Raw genomic sequence first — 27,386 nt, forward strand, 5'->3', positions numbered from 1 at the left:
ATTTTTCTGAAAAAAGTAAAAATAATTTTTTAAAATTATATATAGATATAGAACTGATGTTGCATGTATTAAAAAAAAAAAAATTTTACCAAAAAGAAAATGGACTTCAAAAGAAAAACTTTTCCAAAACAAATTAATATACACTAAAAGGTAAAAAAATAACGATAATATAATTGAGTTAAAATTATTGTTATTTTTGGAGTCGGTGTCAGCCAAGGAAACAAATCTGACAAAACAGCAAACTGTTTTGTCAGAGTTGTGTACGCACATATTGGGTTAACTTCTAAATCAGAAGTATGTTTTTTTAAACTAATATTACAATTAATTCATAAAGTATAGAGTTAAAGTAGCTTTAATATTTAATTCCTTCAACAATAAAATAAGTATTTGATTTCTTAAATTAATACTTTAAATTCTCATAATTACCACATATTCGCAAACATTATCGTGAGAGAAAAATTTAGAAAAACCATTTACAAGAAACTAATTACACTAAACCTGCAAGGTAGCGTTACTATTCCCTCAATACAGTATAAAATATAGCGTTCACACAGATACAGTATGGCGTTCTTACCGATACTTACATGTCTAATTTGATTAGATTTAGATAGGTCCTAGTCCTAATTAACTTATTTTCGAGCTATTTGTGCTTAAAAGTTGCTTGAATTTGCTATCAATAGCTCATAGCTCTTATTATTCAAATATATTCAAATTGACCTTGAAATATATTTAAATATAAATTTTTTAAGCACCCAATAGAAAATGTATTATGAATACTCATTGAAAAATAGTTTTATATTCTTCGTTAAAACTTTATGTTTTTGAATAATTTATTGAATTTCATTAAACTTTGAACATGAAAACACTATTGAGTTAGTTTATACATGAATGGTAGCAGAGCTATACAGCTATACAGCTCTGTGTGTATGTAATGTGTATGGATAAAATACACTCAAACACACATCCAATAAACATATATAAATATTAAGTGTGTGTATATGGAATGGATGGATATATGTGTGTCTGTGTATATTCTTGTTTTAAGTTTTCCTTATCATACTTCTTTATCTTTATGTGGCCAATTTTAGTAAATGAACTTTTTGTACTTTAAAATTTTCAACTTATATAATTAACTTTTATTTTCAGACTGTTGTTTTATATATATATCTAGGGGGTAGGTACTGTTGTAGTATAGTAGCTTTCTTTGGTTCTTTGCATGAATAGCACCATATACCATCCAAATTTTATTAATATGTTGGAAATCAATGAAAAAACTTTTTTTTTTTTTTTCTCATTTATTTTATTAAATTTAACTTTCGTGTTTCTGTTCATGAAATGTGTGAGGAACTCGAACTTAAGGGCTTTATATTATCGCAATATTCCTCGTGTTTGTAACAATTAATAGTAACAGGTTACAAATAATAGTTCGAAACGCGAAGTGCATGCAACTTTCAGTATTTTACGTATAATTCCAATAAAAAAAATTAATTTAAAAAAATCTAAAAATCCGACTGAATTAAATAAAAACTGAAAAGAAAAAATTAAGTCTAGTAGTTTGACCAGCGACTTTAGGCGTCTGGACCCATTATTTCGAAAATTAGATCCGGTCTAGATTTAAATGGGTCCCGACTGTTAAAGTCACCACACAAACTACTGTGCTTGTATTTTTCTTTTCAGTTTTGATTAAAAATATTTTTGGGGTTTTCATATTGAATTTTTATTACTGCCGTATCTTCAATGACACTCGCAAGATTAAGAGAAATCGATTGACATAAGCATCGTCATGAATGACTCACGCGTTTGGTGTCTAGTGAGGTACAAATCAACATATATACAAATATAGTTTGATAAAACATTTTACCTACCACTCCTTTACTCCTTTGCGTTGTGCAGTCGGGTTTCAAACGCAACAATTCACGAAAAACTTCTATAAAAAACTCGATTTCTATATCGTGTGAGACAATTTTAATAGTAAACTAATAATGGAGATAATGACTATATTTTTTTTAACACTTCAACTGAAGCTGGTTTTTGAAAATTTTTTAAAAGTATGCAAAATATTAACGCTTACAAATCCTAAATAAACAAAGAGGAAGTTACCTTAAAAGTGATGTCATTGTTGAGTATCGCCATAGAGATATATTTATTACACATAAAACCCTGTTTTGCAAGAAAAAGACGGAAACAATCTTAAAATGCTTCTTCGGTTTTTTATCAATTTTAATTTAATTTTCGAGTTGTGTTATGATATTAAGTCTACTTCTTCATTTTTATAGGTAATGTGTCAAATTCGAGATCAGTCTTCTATCCCTTAATATAAGTAAGGTTGACAAATAACTTAACAATCTGGAACAAAACTTTCACATACTTTCGAAATCCTTTTGCAGATTGTAATGTTATTTTTGAATGATTCACTTAAATCGCTGAAACAAAATTTTGAGATTGTCAAACTGAATCGAATTTGAATCGAAAGACTGCTTCATGATTAATGGATTATTTTGATAAATTCATTCTCAAGACATAGTAAATGCAACTCTCTTGTTTAGGACTCTATAAACCATTATACTATTTTAGTCACAAAAACTCTTTATTAAAAAATTTAGGATATTAAATTTCTGAATTTTAAGGACTTCTAGAATCCTAGGATTAGATATTTGTTTGTCAGTGAAAATTCAAATGTCTGTTTAATCCGAATTTCATTCTTAATATTCAAAACGTTGCACATGAGATTGCTATAGCTTAGAACTCTAATTAAAATGGTCGGAGCGCAAATTAATAAATGCGCATAGTAAATGAACTGATCAACTGTATAATTCAATTTTATTTCTTTTGTTTACTGCATTTGTTTCAACTTCTTTCTTTGGTTCCTTAAAATTTAATTGCTGTTGATAAAAACGAATATTAGATTTAATTACAATAATTAAATTTCTAATTAATTTTATTTTTAGTTTGAATAATTTTGTTCGGAATGCTTTTATTTAATGGTATTACTCAGACATTTATTTTAATGCATTTTTTTCATTCTATTCGAATTGAGCTATTAGATTCTTATCAATAACGAAAAAAAGAAAGTATTTTTATGCCGTATGAAGTTTTTGCTGCTTTTGTTCATTCTTTACCAATATTCAATACTACTTTTCTTAAATATTAACCATTAGCGAAATATTCGTTGTATGAAAGTCGTTTATATAGTTTTCATATCGATTTTTTTTTTTTTCAAATGAAACTTTATTTCGTTCATTTAAATATACAGACATCGACAACATCTTGTACGAATTACGTGAAAATGTTCTATATGTCACCACCCAAGCTTGAATTTGTGACAACTACAGCTTGACCTAACCAATTTCAATCTGTAAATAATGAATCTTATACCTATAATGCCAAGTTTCTGAGATATCGTAATATTTGGATGGATTTTGCTCCGTATGTCAAAAACTATTCGACCAGTCAACAAATGCACCCAATTTTTTTACTTTTTGGGTCAAAATTACCTTATATACTGAGTTTTATCGAAATTGTAGATACAAAAACTTTTTCGATTTTTTGCAATTTTTTTAAAGGGGATTACCCCTTTGAAAAAATCAAGAAAATCGGAAAAATATTTTTGTTTTGGAATTTGATGAAACTCGGTGGATAGGGTAATTTTGATCCAATAAGTATAAAAATCAGGTTAATTTATTGATTAGATGCAAAGTTTCTGAGATATCGCAATATTTGGATCGATTTTAGACCATATCTTAAAAACTATTCGACCAGTCCACAAATGCACCCGATTTTTGTACTTTTTGGGTCAAAATTATCTTATATACTGAGTTTTATCGAAATTGGAGATACAAAATTTATTTCGAGTTTTTGCAATTTGTTTAAGGGGTACTCCTTTGAAAAAATCGAAAAATCGAGATAAGTAGATGGTTTATGACCCAAAAAGTATAAAAATCAGGTTAATTTAATGATTGGACCTATAGAAAGTTACAACGTCAGCGACTATCACGAGCTTCAAATCTCCATTTTCAAAAAGTTACAGTTTTCAGCAAAGCGGGCGGGTATCTGCTAGTTTTTATACAAATTTTCATTCCCTATTTCACTCTTTTAGGGGATAAATTTCGAAAAATGCTTTCTTAAATGGTATCTACAGCATAAACTCAATATTCTCTCGAAATGCCATACGATTAGCGATTTAACCTGGGCGTCGATCCCCTTCCAGATTATTTCCCCCTTCTGAAAGGTTTCTGATTTTTAAAAAGAAACATTTAAAAAAAATCATCAAAATCGAAGCTGTTATTGAGGACTCTCTAATTATGGCTATTTTATGCATTTCTTTATGCGACTACAGAATGTAACTTAAAACACAATAGTCAACTTGTAAATATTTTTTCTATTTTACTTGAAAACAAATTAACTTAAATCAGTTATTCACTCGGTTACTTGTCTTCTAGGAAGTAAACCATTTCATATAAGTGCTGCCTCTTAGTTATATCTGTCAAGAATCTAACGTAAAATGTGCTCAATCTTTATTGTACGCACTAGTATAAGAAGCTTTTTTATTGAAAATATCAATTATTTAAGCGATGCATATGGGATTCATTTCAAAAATCGGTCATTGCTTCCCTTTGGTATATACATACATGCATGCATGCTTACAAGTAGTAATCCAACCTATAACATCATAAATATTACAAACAATGTAGGTCACCATTTAAATTACAAAACTCTTTGTATAAAACAGAAACGTATGAGAGCGCACAAAAAAATGAGCACTATATTAAAGCATTATGTATTGCTATTATCCCAGGTACTACTATACTACTACTAATGCTTTTTTCTACTAGTAAAATGTTCGGTTATAGTTCATAACCATTTTCTCTTATAATATGTTCGTCTAAGGTATTTTCTTTTCATTTTTTGTATGCTTTTGCTTTTGTGTGTGTGCTTTGCTGCAAAAGTATTAATCATAATCATATGTGTGTGTGTGTGAATGCATATTACATTTTAATGTATTTTGGTAATGCTTTTCTAAGTATTCATTATTTTTTAATTTAAAATGTAATTAATTTAAGGTTACACCGTGCCTGATCATATGCTACTCTGATGTTCATTTGAACAACGTATAGTCTGCAAGCTATCTGGTTTAAAATTACTACTGTTTTCGTAGGCATGAAATTTGATAAATCTACTGGCTTAGACAATCAAGAAGTGTTGTTTTTCTCTGATTTTAGTAGTTTCAACCAGACTAAATATGGAAACATAACGAGAAATGTAATACTCCAATCATCTTAGGGATTCACCTCGGAATCTAACGGAATAAGCTGAATTTTTGTATAAACCTTTAGTTTGAAAGTACAAATGTTATCTCAAAAATCACATATAGTCACGCGTATGTGTTGTTAAATGTTCAAAGGTCTCGAAACTCAGTTTTTTGTGAATAGCTTGTTTTTTTGCCTTCAATCTTATTTAAATTTATTATAAAAGTTGTAGAAGATAAAATTTTCTAAAAATTTTGTCTGGAACTTTTTTTGTACATTTTGTACATCTGGAACTTTTTTTGAACTTTTTTTGTACATTGGTTTTTCGAAATAGAGGTGTGCTTATCTTAACGTACTTCAGTGAAGGGTCACTATTTATTAATATAAATAGTGACCTATTTGCCTATTTTGAATAGAAAAAGAAATAGTCAAAATCCAACCGCCATAAAATCAACTTTTTCGTGACATTGCGGTCTTTTATGCCATATTATCTGTTCAGTGCTTTAGACTGACAAGAAATTTTTTTCATTTCGAGGGGAAGAAGAAAGAGTAGCTTAGATTTTGATATTTGAGACTAATTTAATTTGTTCTCTGTTTTTTGTTGTCAGTTCGTAAATTAGAAAAAGAGAATGATTTGAAGACATAATTTGAAGGATATTCATATTGTGAGGGGGGATATTTCTAAAAGATGATGTGTTTAATATTAATAATTTAAGTACAACTTAATAAAAAAAAACTCGTGGGCAACAGTACTCCAATACTACGATCACATTTCCTCTGCACTAGATTTTTTAAATTATAATAGGATTTTTCTCTTTTCATGTTTTTGGACATCAGAATTATTTACAAAAATGTTGGGAAGGTAGGCGGGGAAACGATACTACTAAAAGGTATTTCCTGAAAATTAAGACAGATTTTGAACTGTCTAGCTAAATTTGAAGAGGCGAGGAAGCGTTTAAAAAGCAGCAAAATCTATGATGTTTTGACAATTAATTGGGGTAGCAGGACTGAAAAGTCATTACCTCCAAAAGACACTTCCTTGACACAAACGTAAATTACAAACCGATGTTCTGGATCAATTTCGTAGCCCATTCTAAATTGTTAAAATTTATCGATTTACAACTTTGATCTACCTAGTAAACAACCCTACATAACTAATTTTAGTTCATTCAATCTGAAGGGAACCGCATGGGAGGCACAAACCAATAATTTTCTAGAGAATTATTGTCACAAATCAATAATTTTCTAGAAGTCACAAAATGAAATTATGACACAGTCCATCCCTCCCCGTTAACTTTTTATACAACGCATAAGTCTATATTCTCGTGCAAAATACGACTAAAAATGTGTATGAAACAACATCATTATTCATTTAGTAATTTTATATTACGTTATTATTATTATTATTATTATTATTATAGTACAGTAAAAGTTGGACAAAAATCGACTAATAAAGGAAAATGATATAAACCGTTCACTTTTTGCTAAAACCTGGTGGAATGTGTTTCTTAGGAGGCAATGATTATTCCTAACCCATGAGCTAGTTGCGCAAATGTTTCTATTTGTGAATAAATAATAAATTATTATTTCAATGGAACGGGCCATGTTATAGTTGAATTAAATAATTAATAAATAGTGTATGTTTAAGGAGATATGAAAGGATTGAATAATACTAGGGATTTCCATAGAACTTTATAAATACATTTTTGGATGAACAAAGTCTCCAAAAATCACAAAAGATTCCTAGGCTACCGGGTTTTTTATTTTAATTTTATCGTTGGCTGAAAAAATGATGAATCATGTGGTTTATAATAATACCATAAAAATATAAAGCTGTCAATGATATAAAAACTAAATTTTAATTAGTACTATCTAGTTGACTAGATAGTAAGAGGATTTAAGAGCGATATCTATATTCTATTTTATCAAATTTATAAGCATCACTTGCACACAATTTATAAAATATTATTGTAGTTGCGTGGTATTGTAAAGCTAAAAATAACTTATTACTTGACTAAGAAGCATAAATTTAGTTTATATGTGTATGTGCCGTGCAGTAAACCGAAACTTTTTATAGGTTTAGAATCACCTTAAGACTTTTTTCGATTATTTGACAGCCAAAAAATACTATCTTGTACATATAGAAGTAATAGAAGTTGCCTTTTTCTTAATTTGTCAACTTTAACATGGACTGTTTCATTTTTGCGGAACTAACTCATGATTCTCGAATGATATTTGACACCCAAGAAACACATTTTACCAGGTTTAAGCAAAAAGTGAGCGATTCTTTTTTACATTTTCCTTTATCTGTTACGTCTTTAACCGTACTATTATTATTATTATTTATCTATTTATTTAAAAGCATTTCATACTCATCGAAATAATTATGTAGTATCCGACGGTTTCAATTTACTTTATCATATTATTATCATACATACTCCACTTACACTTTTACGATGTATATACTTATCGCTACTTCGTCTTGTTAACTTTCTAAAAGTATGGCATGCGTCCTGAAATTAGCATAAACAATTTTTAGACATCAAGGTGTTAAAAAAAAGTAGCACAAAACAGGGCTGAGAACATACGCGTTCAAAACAGACCCAACAAAATACGGTCAAGTCGAGAAAATACGAAAAACGACGAAACAATATCTATTCAAGGAACTAACCACAGCTAACCTTATGTCTGTACAGTTTCGTTGGACGGACTTACACACACGGTCAGATCTACTTTCCTACGCAGGTAGCAAGAATCGAATTTCGATTCTTCACCGGTCGCCTGCTCAGGTATGCCTGCGGTGGCTGACAAACACGCTCTGATTTACCTGTACAGGTGACTTGTTCAGGTAAACCTCTTTGTTTGGTAAATTCACTACCTAGTTCTGTTCTACACCCAACGAATGTGACAGGGAAAAATTCAACAATAGACAATATATTCAGAATCCTTCATACAATGTAGTACCATACATGCGGTATTAGTTATCACAAACAAATTCGGGGCAGTTTTAAAAAAATATACATAATGGGCTGATTTATGTTTAAGTCCTCTTCACGGAAATTCGACTCGTAATTTATATCTGTTTCATTGGTCCATGAGGTTTGTGACAAGCAAATTTTTTGCAATCTTTTTAGAATGCAAAAGTCTCCTTTTTAGCTCAGTTGGTTAATATGTAACCAATTCTGTCCGCGGTATGCTTAGGGTAGCGGGTTCGATTCCCGTCGTCACAACAAAATTAATTTAATTAATAGTTGTGATAGGCTGGTGTAGTGCACATGGTATATGCATGCACATGGTATATGCAGGAGGTGCACTCAACCTCTGAAATTGAGGAGCTGATAAATGAAATTATCAGCGGAAAGGTGGTAAAACACATACACGGTATCACAATGGGCTCTACCTAAGTGTGTCCTTCGTGGACAGCCAATATAACCTAACCTTACCTAACCTAACCTAGAATGCAAAAACTAATTTACTTGGGCAGAAGATTATTGATCGGACATGCTAAAGTTTTACCCACCGGAGTTTTTTTTGTGTTGAAGGATAAATACACATCGTAATGCTCTTCTCAATTTTATATCATGTTAAATAAAATATGCTGATCATGTTTAAATGAAAAATGGTATAATTAATTATCTCATTAACAGTTTAAGAAAATTTTATCTTACAGTTTAAGAAAAATGATATCATTTTATATTATATTTTTTAGTTGTCATGTGTCAGCAAAAATAATTTAGGGTTGATGAAAACATTTTTATTTATTTATTTAGTTGTTTGGGTATAACAGTTTGAATTGTTCAATACAAATAAAACGAATTTGCCCTTAAGGTACATGAACACTGTAGCTAGAGGTGTAGATTTGCCCTGATAAGAGGGACATCAGGTCTAGACTAACCGGCGTATATAGAGATCACTAGGTAAATTTACTCTACAGTCAATGTAGAGAGCGTAGAGTAAAAAGTGGTTTCAATGTACATAAAAATCTGAAAAGCATTTCAAATACAAAATTTTGGAAGAGCCAAAATCAAGTTAGTTTCATCTTCAGAAAATTATATTGGAGAGTGACCATTTTCATGCGATGTTTGCGAGTGTATTTTCTTTTATCACAAACATCACATGAAAATGTTTGTTTTTCAGTATTACTCATCGATTTTATGTAACAACATTCCTATCCAAGTAAATAGTTTTAAAAGGCGTAAAATTTTTTCCTCTAGAATACAATACAGTATGGGTCATTTTTCTAATGACTTTACGTAATTTAAAATACACGATACTCCTGCGACGAAGAATTTGTTCGATTTATAAAGAAAGCAATTTTCTTAAAAATGCACCGTTTAGAAGACACTTAGACTTGCTTGTCTATTTTAAGAAAATGTCGGCCAAAGGTGGTGAAAATCGGGTTATTTAGTCTGAAATATAATAAGCTTTGTATCAAAAAAGTTTCGTATAATAATTGTGTAACTATTTATTTTGGATCGATCTAGCCCAGTCCGATGTTGAAAAATTGTCAAATTATTTATTAAAACTGTTAAAAATTGCTTTCTTTTAATAAATCTTTTAAACGCTTATATCTTTGAAAAAAAATTGTGAAAAAAGGTAAAAAAAAGCAAAGAAAATCGTTTTAGCAAATTTGGAATGTATGGAAATGTAGACAGAATAGATTTAACTGAAAGTTAAGTTAAAAAATGAAAAAGTTCGTTAAAATTTTAGCTTGTTTGTACTTTGTATATCTCTTATCTAGCACAAGTAGCAAATTGGAGTAGACTTCAAGAAACTCTTTTTACACGGCAATGAATGCATTAAAACCATTTCGAGCTTTCTGATTTAATTAACCTACCCTACCCCTTTACTGGGCTATTATTTTAAATACATTGTTCTTTTATCTAATCTATCACTTGAACATTATATTTGAACAAAATAAAAGTTTAACCATTAAAAAATTTTTTCTGTTTGCCTTTTTTGTATTATACAATATTACTTTGCAATCGGTTCAATTTTGATATAAATTTTTGTATTATTAGTAAAATTAAAACCACAAAACCAACCAACAAATGCATTGACTACATAATAATATCCATATTGATGGTACATACATATCATAAATATTGAAAATATTTCTCATTTTCCAATAAAAAATAGTAGATATTAAACAAGAGTGCATACCATTCGATGTATTTATTATAAAACCTCATCGTTTCTCTACGATACGATCCCCCATGCATAACACTCATAATATTTGTAATTTTTACTTTTATCATTATCTATACTTTATGTACCGAGTATTCCAGATTAATAATCCTTATTTTAGAAATTGTTCTATGATCAAAATAATACAAGTGTGATTTCGTTCTAAAATTCCTTTCCTTCAGTTTTATAAATTAACAGACCTCGTAAATAGCCGTCACTTTCGCTTGATACACGCTACAGTGACCCGGCAGCCGGAATGATAGCCGTAAATTGAGATTTTCCGGGAAATTCTCCCAGCCTATCTTCCTCTCTAACTTAGATCCGTTGGTATAAAATACCACGCCCTTTGGCTTAACCTACCTCGCATCCCAATCTCGCCTGGATTTATAGCGAGAACTTGTTTTTGAACTTAGTATAGAGTAGAACGTAGTCATCGGATCTTGGAAGTGAGCCCCTTTTTAATTTCCGTACATAACCATAATGCATCTCCCTCCAAGGTGAGATCAGACTCTCCAAGAAGGTCAGTAGGCAGGTGGAGCAAAATTATTTCAAGTGCTTTAGTTGGTGTTGTCCGTAGATTTCTTGAGATTAGTATGAATGCTAACCGTTAGATTTTCCTCAGTACTTTTTAGTGGATTTCCTTTTCTAGTGTCCTCCACCATACTAGTGACCCATATAATAGTATGGGCTTAATGACCGCAATGTATAGTCAGTGAATCATTTTGCGATTGAAGCTCCATTGTTGCCTCATGACGTTTTTACAGGTGTACAGAATCACAATTGCCTTTGTAAAATTGAAGCAATTGCTTTGTGAAATCAATAGAAAATAGTATTGAAAAAAGAAGTAAAAGAAGTACGAGACACCATAAGCCATCGTGATGCACACTGTATTTATTATTATTAATATTATGATATCCCATTTTGTTGATTAACTACAGCTTTGGGTTTTAGTTGGTATTACATTTTTTTTTCGTAGCGGCCTTGTTTATTAACGATCTGGAACTGTTCCAAAAATTGCCTGCATGTTCTTCTATGAATTCAAAATAATTGATCGAAAATATTATTTATTTTATGTATTAAATTTGTCGATAATTGTGAAGATATTCAAGAAAATTTTGAGATAGATGAAAAAAACATGTTTATAATTCCAACAGTAGGTAAATTATAAAGAACAGGGAGGAAGACCAAATCTGTGTTTCAAGTAAAAATAGTGGATTGTGTATTCCCCTCAGCGGTCCCCATTATTTCAAATGAAATGAAATTCATTGTACATATTAGGCTTACTGGATATAATAATAGGTAATAAAAGCGGAGGGTGATTTCAGCAATTTGTAGGGGATTCCCAGCTTTGCTTTTCTATATAGCCCCTCCAAATTGAACTAGATGGTCTGTATGTTAATTGAGCTAGTGCCAAGATCTTTTTAATGAAATATTATGGATTTTCGTTGTTTTTAAGATTTTGCTCGTTTCTACAAAGAAAGCTTGAGCAGAGGTTCACAAAAATTCATAAATTTAACAAATTAACTTATGGGAAATATAATTCAATGTCTTGCTTTTTGAATAGATTTCACATCATACAAGATTTCCAAAATAACAAACAGAATATTCAGTTCAAAATAAAAACCCCTTCTCGATTTCATAATTGGTTCGAAAGAAAATGATTATAAATTGTTGATAGTTAGAATGCATTACATTTGTCAGTTGTGGTTATTTAAGGAGTAGTCATATACCCATGATAAAGAAGACAAACACAATATAGAATCCTTTCGGTTCCATATTATACAATATGGATTTTGTTGAATAGCATACTCACTACAATTACTGGTAAATCGACCAACCTCCACATTAAACCCATTCATTAGTATACTAGGTGTCTCAAAATATTTCAGCTAATAAATATTTGAATCAGGCCAAGAAAGTTATTAGTAAATTATATTTGTATCACAGACTTATCAGACACTAATAAAATAGTTCTTACCTATGAGGCTTAAATACTTATCTTGATCCAGAAATACAAAAATATTCTTAATACCTTTGTTAGAAAGATGCTAAAAGTGACAAATCTTGATGGAATTACTGTACGGAGGGCCAATGGTTGCGATGGTTTCGTATAATCTTATTAACAAGGACCATATAACTTCCGATTTGAATAAAATTTTGGTAGTACCTCGTGTTATACCAAAATAACTATCGCGTATAATTTCGAAGAATATATCAATGTTGAAATGGTATCAATTTAACTTTTGTAGTGTAAAATGTAAAATGTGTTAGACCAAAGCTCAACTAAGTTAATAGAGAGTTTCTCAGACCACGGCTGTAACAGAGGCCACACATATCATTATTATTATCCAAATATACAAATAATTGTATGATTTGGGTGGAGTCGTTTTCTTCGTTCTTATCCATGCGACGACAGTGTGATCAATTTACCGCCCCATTAACATTTTTGTTCAAACTGTCACTGTCCGGATTCGAACCCACAAAATCCCATCCAAGAGTCAAAGAAAGTTATGATGCATTATTACGCTCGGCTACTAGCCGGTCATGTAAGAAAAGAAAAATAGCCACACTTACACACAGAGTAAGAGTATTAGCTGTAAACGAGGAGTGCCGAGGTTTTTTATGAAATATTTTATTGGAAAATGACATTCTTTGAATGCACACCTGTTTTTTTTTTTTTTTTTTTTTCATTTTTGTTACTAGATTAGTTGATCAACCTTTTTTGACATTCTTAAAATCTAAAATTTCTAGAAAATTGCGTTTAAAGTTCCTTTTAATTATGTACTAATATAGCTTCCGACATTAAGAAGTAAAATGAAAATAGGAATTATGACTCCGCCATATACATGAATATTAATAAGAACTTTTTAAGATTTTCAAGACAATGGATGTAAGTCAGAGATAATTTTGAGACATTTAGTAAAGTTACAAAGTACTTAAATGATAGTATAAAATAAGATTGGTCGCTAATGATATTGAGACTGAAGTTTTAGATTCATTACGTTTAGTTAGTGAATTCAAGCAATATATCTTTCAGAACTGTGCTTGTGCTTCTAGCTAATTCTCCCTAACAAACCCATGGTAATTCCTCATTGTCCATAACGTTAAGATCGGTAATGTATCTCGCTTTGAAAATAGTTCACAAACACTACCAGCAAAACAATTCTCTTCAATGTTGATGATGATAACATGTTTGTACTTGTTTTTCTTCGATACGACACAAGACACAATAATGACTTTGTTTCACTTAAAATAAATTATCGTTGAAATAGAATGGGAGGGTTGTGGTGGTGATTTAAGTTTGCTTTTATGGTATTATGTAGTAAATGTTCTAAAGATTAATTTTTAAATGTGAACAGATTGAAAATTTAATAAATAAATAATGGATACCGAATGTTTCACAAAATAGGCTACTAGAAACACCCAAAAAGTGTCAAAAACCGGTCAGATTTTCATTTTTATTTATAAAGATAAATTTAACGAGACTTATTTGAAGTGCTTCGAAGTATATAGTCTCATCAGTTAACATTTGAGATACAATTCCCTTCTCATGGTTCTGAGAAAAAAAACATCTCTATTCACTCAGTTCTCCTGACCATTTTTTGACAGAGTCTTTACAAATAGGCAAAAAATAATATAACCGCAGATTTGCCTACGCTTTCGAGAACGTGTTTTAAATTAATCTTTGCTCCGTTCGTATCTCTAAAACCCGAAATTTAGTTGTTTGTTTCGAAAACCCTTGATCATTTATTCATCTTAGAGTAGCTAAATCTTTCGTATCTTGGAGTTTAATCTAAAGCCAGTTCTTCATATTATAAATAGGTTATTTGGAAGTATTAAAAATATATAATAAATGATTATATTATGGATTTTAAAAATCTGATAAAAATATATATTGGATTAAACATACAAAAATAATTTAATTTTTTTTAGTTTATACCACATGATAACGGCTTGGATTTGCTGTTATTGTGACGAAATAAAAAAAAAACGGTAAATATTTAGACCGATATTCAAGCCAATACAATTTAATTAATTTAAGTCTACGATTTAGTGTAGCTTTTATATAACAATAGCGTTAAATCGAGTATTTTTATTTGTTTTTTATGAAAAAAAATATAAAATAATTAAAAGTAAACACTCTTATCATATAATGCTTGATGAATAATACATATTATAGTGTGGGATGTTTTTCAGTAACCAGTCAAAATATACCCTATGATAATGAACTTAATAATTTATTGTGGTTATCGATTAGTCGGTTAAATTATTTTAACTGTTAAACTTCTGAAATAAAATATATTAAATCTTTAAATTGAATTATTATTGCTGCTGATTTTTTAAAATTTAAACTTTTTTTAAAATTTAAACTATTTCACTTTTGAAACTCTTTTTCTTGAAAAAAAATTGGTACTGCTTAGATTTTGAAGTTTTCGAAAGTGAATTTGTTACTGCTTAACTTACTGAGATCTTTTGAAATAAGACTTGTTATACGTTTTAACCTATTTGAAATATTTTATTATTGCTATTTAACTTTTAAATCATTTTTTCTTTGAACAATATTTATTCATATTGCTTAACTTTTGAAATTCATTACTATTAAAATTTTGAATTTTTTAGAAATAAAATGTCTTACTATTTTATCTTTGAACTAATTTACTGTTGCTATTGATTTTGTTACTGTTGATAGTCTTTTTTTCTAAACAAAATTTAAACTGAGCATTTTCAATTTTTTGAAATTCAATTTGTCACTGTTTAAACTTTGAACTAATCTATTATTGCTTTTGATGTTGTCTATTTAAATGAAGTATTTAACTTTTGAAAGATATTTATCGAATTTTGTACTGATACTCATGATATAATTAATTAAATTAAACCTTCGATTTGAAGACCTTTCTTTATTCACTCAGTTATTTAAATTAACATTCCTATCAATATTCAAGCGGATGATCAATTGTGCTCGAGTTCTTATTTGTATTTTTTGTATCTTGACTGTGATTTATATGAATAAGTGTAAAGCAGGCATTATAATTTTGAAATAGTATAAAATATTTTGTGAGATATACTTATTACTACTAATATTAATATAAAGTCATGATGAAATGGAGAAAGAACTTTATAAAATAATCTATTTGAATATTAGAATAAATCTGTATAATGTTCATATGTGTATCTGTATTATGCAAAATAACATTTATTATAATATTTTGTCTTTGTTATTAACGTAATATTTATTTAAATGAGATTATATTATTATTATATGATATATTTTATTAAGTTCTAAAGAAATAAATGATATCGCTCGTTCCACAACCAAATCATCATCTACTCATATCATCTACTTTACTTACCGAATACACATTGTAACAGAGCAAGTAATAATCTAAATTAAATTTTGGATGAAATATTATTTGTTATTCTGAATTATTTATTTTAACTCTCATTCTACAGAATGAGAGCTGCAGAATGTTCTCATTAGCTACATTTTGGGATTTAAAAAAATTATGATAACAAGCTTATCGCTTTAAACGTAATTACTTTTTTGTTCGTAAACAAGCAAATTTATCATGTAGTATTCTTAATAAAGGATGTGATAAGGGTTGAAATCTTTCGATTCCACGATGTCGGACGATTTCAGTGTCACAGAATGTCGGTAATAATGTTGTATTTTTTATTGTGTGATTCTGTTCACTGAAATAATAAAAAAGATCATTACAAACATATGATAAATGATTTTTAATTTATGGAATAAAGAGAATTTTAAAATAGTTTTTTTCACCTACATCTAGCCCTATGTCCCAATTCCGGAAAATGCAAAATCTCTATATCATTTTCGGAAAGTAAAAAATTTAGCATTTAATTTCTTCGTAATGTGAGCGATTCACTTTGTAAATCAGCTCCACAATTTAGGCGCTGGATAAAAAAAGGATAAGTAAATTCGCGAAGTGTGTTTTGATAATAACGTAATGAAAATAAAATAGGTATTTTGAGCTAATTTAATTTTTCCAAGGAAATATTATGCTTAAAATTCTTATAAATTAGGACTTTCAAATTCCCATTCTAAAATATTTCAATTTTTCCAATACCGTTTGTATTTGTATTATATACCAGATTTTTCTTTTAACTTGACATTTGCAAAAATATTAAAAAATATGTACAATAAAAAAAATTGTTTCAAACAAAATATTTGATCAATTCCAAATGCATGTTTGTTCTCTTCGATTTTTTGCTGATATATGAATGAATTAGAATCGAACGAGGTCCTTTTAGTGAAATATTTCACTGGTACAATAATGTTATGCGGATAAAATATTATGCGGCAGTTTACTTTAAGACTGAGTTGTTTTACTTTTATTTTTTTATTTTTAAAATGATCTCGATTTTTGTAAATGAATCTTAAATTATTACGCACTAATAAATTCACCATGAGTATAAATGCTAAAACTTATGAAAAACATTTCAACAACCATTTCCAACAAAGTTGAAATATAATACTTAAATATTATTGCATAGTTTCCTGTGTGCATTAAAAGAAAGTTTGTTATAACACTTTGTTTCCTTTAATATTTATTCTAGTGAGCTTAGCTAGTTTATGTATCTAGTTTTTACTTTACAGTTCTGAATAATTTCATAATTTGCTAAGTAGTAGAAAAATAGTTTAGTGTGCATATACAAGATGATTTAATAATGCACTGACAAACTTTGGAAACGGGTTTCTTGCATCAGAAGAAGCAAGCAAGTTCATATAAAAATGTGGTGTAAAAATTTTCAGTTTCGAGATACTGGTTGATAAATAATGATAAACAAATCAATTTTTTTAGTTGCCTTTCATAAAAATAACAAAAACAGTTCATAAAAAAAAATTGCCAAAGGCTTTCCATTTTTGAGACGTACGATTGTTTTGGAATAAAATTCTGTTAATTTGTGGTCGGATATTTCAAAAATTAAAAGCATTTGGTCCTGTGTTAGACATCGCAAAAAAATTGTACTAGGCATCTCAAATTGGACGACTGGGTGATGCGTACTTCTATTTCATACTTCTATTGGAATCAGGAACTATAATTACACAAACATTCCATCATAATTCGGGTAAAAAACAAGAAATGAGACGGAATTCTACCTTTTTTTGAATTTTTTAGAAATGTTTCTAATTTCGAAAATTGTCCTTTTTTGAAGCGTTGTATCTCGGCAAAAACAAAAAAGTACGGGGATAATTTTCCATACAAAGTAAGGGAAAACAGTTATTGGGAAAATAGAAGGAAGGTCGAAAATTTTACAGCTCCCTCTCTCCTCTTTTCGAACAGGGTTCTTGAGGTTCAAAACTAAAAAAAAATTGCAGAAAAACATCACAAAGTTTCATTAACTTTCGACTTTTTTCTATCTGAAACTACTTGTCGAATGAATTCAAAAATAATTCTTTTAAGATATGCCAGAGGCTTGAGTTGACTAATTATCTCATCGGTTGTATAGGAATAATAGCTAGCACTATCTGTGATATACCAAATTCTAAGACCTCAATTAGTTTTGTATCATTTGAAAATTTTGGACTTTGTATTTGATTTTAATAAACTTATTTTACAATATTTTGAAACGTATTTTATTACTTTTATGGAGTATTTTGTTTAAATGCTTGAAAATTACCTCTGATGATTATTTTTCAAAACTTTTTCACAACAAAGCGTTGTTAATTATTAAAAGTAAAATAAATATTTAAATAAATACAGATAAAAAGTATAACACACAAAAAACATTTAATTAAAACAGAAGAAGAGGTGACAATGAAATAAGCATTTAAATTTAATAGCATCATTAAATGTTAATCTAAATCCAGGTTAATATGCTTGAAATAATTAATGTAATATTTTTCAAGCTACAACAATCGTACTGTGTGTGCTGTATAAAGCCTCACAAGGGTTTTTTTTTCACAATGAATAGCAAAAAAGGAATAACACGATTTCAGTCTAATACTGCAAAAGCTATACAAGCTCAATATCTGAGGTTCCGTTGCCAAATTAAAATAACGAATTCTTCATAAAAACTATTTGAAGGATTAAGACCTTGCGCAATGTTAGGTTAGGTTATATTGGCTGTCCACGAAGGACACACTTAGGCTAAAGAGTCCATTCAGATACTATATATGTGCTTTACCACCTTATTTCCGCTGATAATTTCATTTATCAGTTCCTCAATTTCAGAGGCTGGATGCACCTCCTTCATGCATATACGATTCTCTACATCAGTCCATTACAACTATTAATTAAATTAATTTTGTTACGCCTTAACCAACTGAGCTAATAGGGCGACTTGTGCAATGTTCATATAAGGAGAAATTTTCCTTGATATAATATATAAAACCTCTCACAATGACGATACCACTCCATTTCAATTGGCATATTTTATTCAAAATGATTTTCGTGGAAAGAAATGATCTTTGGCTTTATCGTAGTATATAAATATTTTTCTTAATAATTTTTTTAAAGGTTTTTAATTTGAAATAGAGGCAAAACGATACCAGATTATTTTTATGATTTTTTCTAATTTTATATATTAGATCATGCCATTTTTATTTAAAAATTGAGAGATATCGTGGACACCTGGTAGGAATTATGTTCCTTTCGTTTTAAGTTATTTATTATTGAATAAAAAGCACAATGAAACGATTTAGGTAATAAACTTGTATTTGATATTTTTTTAAATACAATAAATACATAAAGTATTTTCAGATACATAAGAAAAGACCACATAAGTATTTTAAAATAATTCTTCAGTCCGGTTTTTCAACGAGATATTTAGGAGAAAAATAGTATGTTTTCTTTAAAGTTATTATTTTGATTCTAATTATCCCATTAAAAGCCGTACAGGATAATTATAGTCCTTATAAAACACATATAAAACTTTTGTTATGTCTCTTACGGTTTACAAGATGAGTGCTATTGACTCAAGACTCAATTGACCTATGTTACTCATTTACGAGCTAAAAATCACTTTTTACATCTTGAACACGTTATTAAAATATCAGCTTGATATCTCTTTTCGTTTTTGAGTTATCGTGATCACGGGTTTAGAAACGGAAATAGATTAGATGATTTTATGAACACCTTTTCCAAAATTTTGTTTACAGCATCAATATTTCTAAGCGTTACAATTATTATCATATATATATTACAGGGTATAAAAATGAACTTAAGGCAATATCGTCAATTAACCTTAAATTATAATATTGTCTTATTATATGGGAGACACTGTAAAACGCGTCTACCTATACCATTTTCCACATAGATTAAAATATTCTTTCTAATTAGTCTAAAATAATTTGTTAAATACAAAATAAATTAACATTTTAGGCAATAAATTCATCAGTAATTTTATTTTTTCCATTTTTTATTTTTTTATAAGATATGATAATACTTTTATTGTAGCAGATTAAAAATTTTATTTAACAAGTCATTTTTAATAGAAGAGAGATATGTAGAGGGTTGGTTTTGTTAATTAAAATTAATAAACTGCGCAGAATATTTTTTCAAATAACAAAACATGTATACAAGCTTTATTGTTTGTTTTTTTAATATGTTATATAGCTGAACTAAAAAGTAGCTGAACTAAAAAGTAGAAAATAAGTACTGTAAATTCAAACAAAAATAGAATGATTAAAACATTATTATCGTAAATAAGCGTGAGGTGTTAGATTTCAATTATTTTAAATATTTTAACATGCTTTTTATATCACAATTTTTTATTACTTAAAGAAATTGTTTTCTACTTTTTAGTTAGCTACTTACAAAAGCGTTTTTTTTTTTTTTTTTAAATTGTTATTTATTTCTTCTTGTTAGTTCAGCTAGCTACGAAAGTGTGCTTTTTAATTTTTTAAACTTTTATTTATTAATATTATGGAATTTTATCTGAGCTTCCACCATACAATATTTTTTTAGTTTTTCGTTGATCCTGAAGATCCTGCCCAGGATAATCGGACAAAGTTATTAAATTAAAGAGAAGACATCTCTTATCCGTAAACCAAGCTTGGGACAATATCAGATCAGTCTATCTAATGTAATATTAAATCTTGATGTCCAAATTTGACTAAAAATCTCCAGTGACGCTTGAAACACTATTGAGGCGGTTGTTATTTCCTTTATGGGTACTGGATACTTAGTTATTGATTGGCAGTACTCTACTTTTGAAAAGTTACGAAGATTTAATTTCAAAGTTTCCTTAAAAAAAATTAATGTTGACTAAATATAAAGTTCGCAAAATGTTTACTCAAACGACTATGACAAAACGACGGTATATTATTATTACTATTATTTCGTTTAGTTGTATTAAACTCAATTGAAATTTATTTATATACACATACATGCTTACGTAATCACTATTAATTATAATTATTTTCACTAAATAGTTGTTTAGTTTGCATCTATTTTATATTCATATGTATGTATAAAGTACATCCCCGATTCAAAATATTGAACGTCTTCAGTTCGAAAATGCGCTCATAAAGATGGTTATTTGTAAAGATTTGTTTCTTCTTCTCAGAATTTATTTTATAATTTACTTTTACTTTTGATAAATTTGATTTTTTTTTTGCAAAGAAAGCGAAATAATTTTATAATGGGTGGTAATTTTGAGTATTTTAAAATATGCAATACGTGCATTTGTGCTGTTTGCGAATTTTCCTAAAGTGAGCAATCGGTCGGCGACCCCCACGCTGTTATCAATGCCTCCGAAAAAGTAATCTTTCTTGAGATTATACTTAATTTATCTTTAAATAACAAACTCGTTTAAATATTTGTCTTTCAATTACTTGCATTTTTCATGGCTTCGATTAGTCAATAATTGCGATCGATACAATGCATGAGAGGCTTTGCAATTGCAGGTTAAAAATGAAAGATGCTTAGGTTTTTTAGATTTTACTATGGTGGGAAATGAATTGCATAGGATGGGCACTAGACACAATGGGTATTTTGCTTTTAGCACTTTGAATTTATAGTCTAACTCTAACTTGTGCTGAAAAAGGGGTCCTTTGGCCTCCCATGTCAATTAAAAAATATTAGATTACAAGAAAAATAATTTTTTTTATAATAGTTTAAGTCTTTATTTTACTATCTGTATATAGTGAAAAATGTTAATATTTATCATGAGTCTTATGATAATGTAACACTCTATCAAGTTTTCTTGAATTTTACAACCAGTTAAATAGAGTGAAAAAAAAAACTGAAACTTAGTTTTTCGAAATATTCAGGTTTTAGTTTTGCATTAAAATATATATGTTACTGTGAAATTTAGTAAAGAATAAATGATAAACTGAAAATAAGTTCTAGCAGAAAAATTTGTTCTTAAGACAGCAAGTTAATACTTTGATTTACGACAATATTTTCTTTCTATACTTTAATTTTTAAGTCAAATTCTAAGTCAAAGGAAATAATTTCGCCGCCAATGTTAATTTAAAAAAAATGCACAATTTACTTCTAGCCAGTGCACATTTTACTTCCCCCAAACGAAAGGACCTTCTTACACTGTGCTACGTACGATTTTTAGGATAATAGTAGCTTTTTTCTATGAAATTTAATCCGCTGAATGGCAACTAAATTTTCTATCATCACTTATGGATAGTCTCCTCTCTCCGATATTGTGGTAACATATGATTTATGTCATATATCTTCACACAATTATGATATTTCAAATCCACAGAAATTTATTTACCTCGAAAAATTCAAATTTCCAAGTTTCTTCCCACGCTTTGGCATGCCGAGCTCAATATTGGAGAGATCTGAATTAACGATATTACTGTAAGGGCCAAAAAACCTTTACTCGTTGAATGCTTACCAAAAGTGAAAGAATATGAAGTTAAATTTTAGAGTTACGTTTACTAGATTTGACACCCTTAGCTGAATATGTGTTCAGTATTCATTGAACCCATAGCAACTCCAAGAAGTTTGCCGTCGCTATGAAACGCTGGCCTTAACATTGATTTCAAGGCTCGTGCAACAATTTTTGGAGGTATAGTTAAGTATACTTTTTTTGTGGTGTAACATATGATTTAGATTGGTTCAGTTTTATTTAAATTCAACTTTATTTATATGTACGTAAGTTTGAGATAATACAATTGAAGCCTAAACTATCAACTATAACTAACTCTAATATATCAAGATCTATTATATTAAATGACTTGAGATAAATGTATTTTATCTTAAATTTACCTCTTACTTATCCTTACATTTTAACCTTCTGTGTACCCCTGAACTCCCCTTATTTATCTATTATACTGTTGTTTTTGTTGTTGTTCTAAACATTACGTTTACTTCGACATTGTACTACATATGTACTATACCCGTAGGTGTGTTTCGAATTTTCAAACTAAATTAGATCGTTGTGAATTTACAATTATCCTGTTGGTAGGTATGTTTTTACAAGTGGAGGTGTTCTTGCTCCGGGTATCAATATTCGTAAAATTTATTTTCAATTGAAAGTTCTTCAAATTGCCTTTCTCCAAATCAGTATTATACAACGTGGCCACGCCCATGGGCGCATCGTGGTAAAGTGAAAATCATCGATTTTGGAATAATTTTGGAACAAGATGGTTTATTGTCGATTTTTATATTGTAAATCACTCTAAACACAATGATGCTAAAAAGTTTGTAAACCACTGGCTTCTTTTTTTTACTAAGCCAATTTTTGAGCCTATCGATTTATTATTTTAAAAATCTGTCATCAATATTAATTATACCATGTATATGAAATATACCAAGGTATACTAAGTTTAGTCCCAAGTTTGTAACGCTTAAAAATATGAACAAAATTTTGGTATAGGTGTTCATAAAATCACCTAATTAGTCCATTTCCGGTTGTCTGTCTGTCTGTCTGTCTGTATGTCTGTCATCACGATTACTCAAAAACGAAAAGAGATATCAAGCTGAAATGCGACGTAAATGAAATGCGTGCTTAGGACGTAAAAAGTGAGGTCAAGTTCGTAAATGAGCAACATAGGTCAATTGGGTCTTGTAAACCGTTAGAGATAAAACAAAAATGTCTATACATGGTATTTCAACAATTAACTCAGACAATTGTTTGTTTTCACTTGTTTAACATATTACTGTAGTTAGTTGCTGATCAGAAACCACAGTTAAAAATTTATGGATTTTTTGGAAAATTGAGAATGAATTAAATTAATATATTTTTATGCTGATGGCAGATTTTTAATAAAATAAGTAATAATGTAAATATTAGCTTTATAAAGAAAATTTTCTTGGAAAGCCGCAACCTTCAGTAAATAATTTGATGGGATATCGATACGTGAAATAAATTATTAAAATTCTATGAACTAAATTTAAATTTAATATATAGGGTAGAGTAAAATATTCTACAACCTTTTTGTAGAATGAAATAAGGCTTAAAATAATAAAAAACATTGTTTATAACAATCGAACTAGCGGACTCAAATTTTTTGTTACCACCATCGTGTTTAAAAATTAATTCATAAAAAAGTTCCTCTGCCGACTTCATAGGTTCCAAAATCTAATTAGCAAGCAATATAAACATGTATTATCAAATTCGCAGTTTTTGAAGTCCTGATATTGATGGCAAAGGGTAGTAGAAAGAGAGAAAGAATGAGGATAAATAAAAAGCTGAAATTCAATGTAATGATCTAATCCTTGGTTTCCGAGATCGTTAAGAGTTATGGCGATATTTATGATGCAATTTGAGTGTCGATACGATACAAAAGGTTATTTTTTCCCGTATTCAAAGTAATAGTAATTCGATTAACAAAAATTTGCCGTTGCAGCTAGTATGTGTCTAGTAAGTTTAAGTCGATTAATTAATATTGTTATTGATTTCATGGCGAGACAGTTAAGGACGTTCATGCGTCAACAATATTAGTAGAGAAATAAAAAACAATATGATAATGCGATAATTTAAATGATTTAAGACAGGAAAAGTAACCTGTTATCGAATTAATTTAAATTTAAAAAATGACTAAAAGTAAGTTTTAACATGGGACTAAATGAAAAATATAAATCGATATTTTTCAAAAATTATATCGATAACCATACTTGAAACTTTTACCAGTTAATAATTATTTAAACTTTTAATAGAATTTCAAAAAAATTTTCTATTTTCTATTAATTTAAAATTCTTCAAAATTTACATACTGTTTCCTTATGAACGCACATAGCAAAACAGGTTGACGCATGAACGTCCTTAAATAATATTAATAATAAGCAATTAGTTGCTGGCTACTTTTAAAGTTTATCCCACAGTATCCTTCACATTTCCTGTAATAATTTTTCCCTTCGTCCTTTATCCGGCTTTATCTCCAACACTTGGGCAACAAGGCATCCTTGAGCCTGATTCACTTTCGACCTCATAGCTCACTTCTATCATAGTAAAACGTAGATAATCCTTTGTATAAGTATGGAAGTATGAAGTCGAATCGATGAGAAGTTTTTGCGTGTTGCTGGAACAAACAGACAAACTAAAAATGTTCTCAAGTTAACCTCTATTTTGTTGTATATTTTAAGTTTTCTGTTTTGTCAAGAACCATTGAACAGATAAAAAAAAAGATAAATAATGCAAAATTTAGGATCACAATAAATACAAAGATTATTTTCGACGCACAACATTAAATATACACGCGTCTCAATGTTAGGGTATTAATTTGAGTATATATACACACATTTCTGGTAAAGTATTTACTGCTGTTGTAATATATTATAATTGGAAACCCTCATTTAACCTACATACTATACTACATACACTTGTGTGCTAATTTATTACCATGGATCAGTGAATATCGTGATACCACTAATCTTCTATTCGTACTGAAAGTATTGTAACGTTATTATTGTTGTGATTATTATTATTATTGTTATTATTATTAGTATTGATTCATTTATTTATTTCAAACAGAAAATTTCAATTAACAATTCTACTACGTCAAGTATAAAATTATAAACAATTTTGTTATGTCACTCTCTACGAAATCTATCAAGAAATGTCTCAAGTAAAACATTCTTAAAGCACGGAGTCGCATAGAGCTTTTTACATTCTCAATTAACCTAATTTGCTTTACTTTAAAAAATGTGCTTTTTAATGTTAAAAAAAAAGACAGCAAATTCATTACTCCAATTCGCTACTAGCAACTTTCAACTTTAAAAACAACGAATTTTTGGTTCGGAATCCAAATTTTTGGAAAGTGAAATAATGCCAGTGTTGCTCTTCACTGATAATGTAGCTTTTACTATGGCAACGTTTGGGGGCTATTCATTAATTACGTAAGTGTTAAAATATCTATTCATGCGCTAATGTCGGGTGGAGGGGAGCTAAACCCATTCTTACGTAAGATTTTATGAGTTAAAATTTAATATTAAAAATAATGTATGCGCATCTCGAACTAAAGTGTCTGTGCTAAGGAATAAAAATCTTTAATTTACGTTAATTTTTAGTGTTACTAATGCTTTTCTAAATTTTTGTTATTCGGCAGAACGAGATTGAATCGTAAGATAGGGGAGGGGTATTTTCGAGAAATTTTATTAATGCTTACGGGAAGGAGGAGGGATCAAAAATCGTCAAAATTATGCTTGCGTAATTAATAAACGGTCCCTTACCATTATACTATACCGTAAAGAATTCTAAAATGACAGTTTTTCATAAACTACATCTCTTTTCAGTTATAAAAAGTATGTATAAACAGTAGAAGGACCTGTCAAAATTTCAAGCCAAACCATCAACTTAATATTACAATTATTACAAGTTTATTAAGTTATTTAAATACAAAATACTATTAAATTATCAATTTGGCCAGTTTTTTCAGTCAATAGCACACTAGTTATAAAATTAAAAAATAAATTACTAGTATGCCATGGAATATAAAAACTCGACAGATTGATAATTTAATTTATGCATTCAAATATTCCGCTAAACTTGTGATAAAAATTGGTATATGGGTATAAAAAATATTCTAAGCAACTTTTTCTAATAGTTTTTATCAATATCTCTAACCGTCTCTGACGCTAGTCAAAATATTAATAATCGGCACTATTTGTCAATTTGTAGTAGGCTGATTTTAAAGCTCTGATTTCGGTTAAATATCTTAAAAAATGTAATCTTTATGACTGTGCTTAATTTCAAACCGGTATTCCAATAAATAACGAAAATATGAGGATGTCTTCATCTTATATGCGACACACTATAGAAGCTAAATTAAATAATATTTCAATTAAGCTAAATTAAAATGATATGGTGAATAAAGCCCACATTAACTTTCTCCCATTCGCTTTTTCACATGGCAATTCTTATCGACCTCTAAAATTTTTAAATTGCTGTTCAAAAATTAAAGAAAAGACTGTCAGCTGTTACTAGTTATTCAGACCCATACCTTTAATATATTATTAAATTGGGAGTATATTATTCAAGTCTTTGTCATTTCAATATATTTTAATTTGAGAATGGCAAAGACAAATCCGTGGTATTTAGGTTCAGGCCCTGAATTTATTACGAATGTATGTATTATATTCTTATGAGTTGAAGTATTTTGAACTGTTATTGAATAGGTATTTGGTGAGATATGGAAATAAAATAATAATTACTTAACCCGAATGTTGAGCGCGACTCTAAGTTGAATTTTTGAAACAACCATCAATGGAACTTTCCACTCCCTGAATTAACATTACCATTTTCTAAACCATTCTAAAATTAAACCTTAAAATAATTACCACTTTTTTCGAATTTCCTTGTTCGTATGCTGAAGAAATAAACCTAAAATAATGACAACCTCATTCCAAGGTTGACCGTTTCATATTGAAATAAAGTAAAAAATGTTTTCAAACAATTTCCTAATGATTGGAACAAGTACAGCTGTACAGCTAAATATTTGTATTTAAAATAGAATGGGATTGAATTTAAAATATGAATTCATTGATACAAAATCAATGAAGTTAAATAAACAAAATCATTGCTTCT

General features: G+C 28.9%; 1 protein-coding gene across 1 annotated transcript in view; it reads left to right on the top strand.

Moving 5' to 3' along the window:
- LOC123306043 (E3 ubiquitin-protein ligase MIB1) overlaps window positions 1-27,386 on the top strand; it is a 768,237-nt gene that overhangs the window by 52,115 nt on the left and 688,736 nt on the right. The gene's annotated exons all lie outside the window — the stretch shown is intronic.

The sequence above is a fragment of the Chrysoperla carnea genome, chromosome 1 (genome assembly GCF_905475395.1).
Source record: "Chrysoperla carnea chromosome 1, inChrCarn1.1, whole genome shotgun sequence".
Lineage (NCBI taxonomy): Eukaryota > Metazoa > Arthropoda > Insecta > Neuroptera > Chrysopidae > Chrysoperla > Chrysoperla carnea.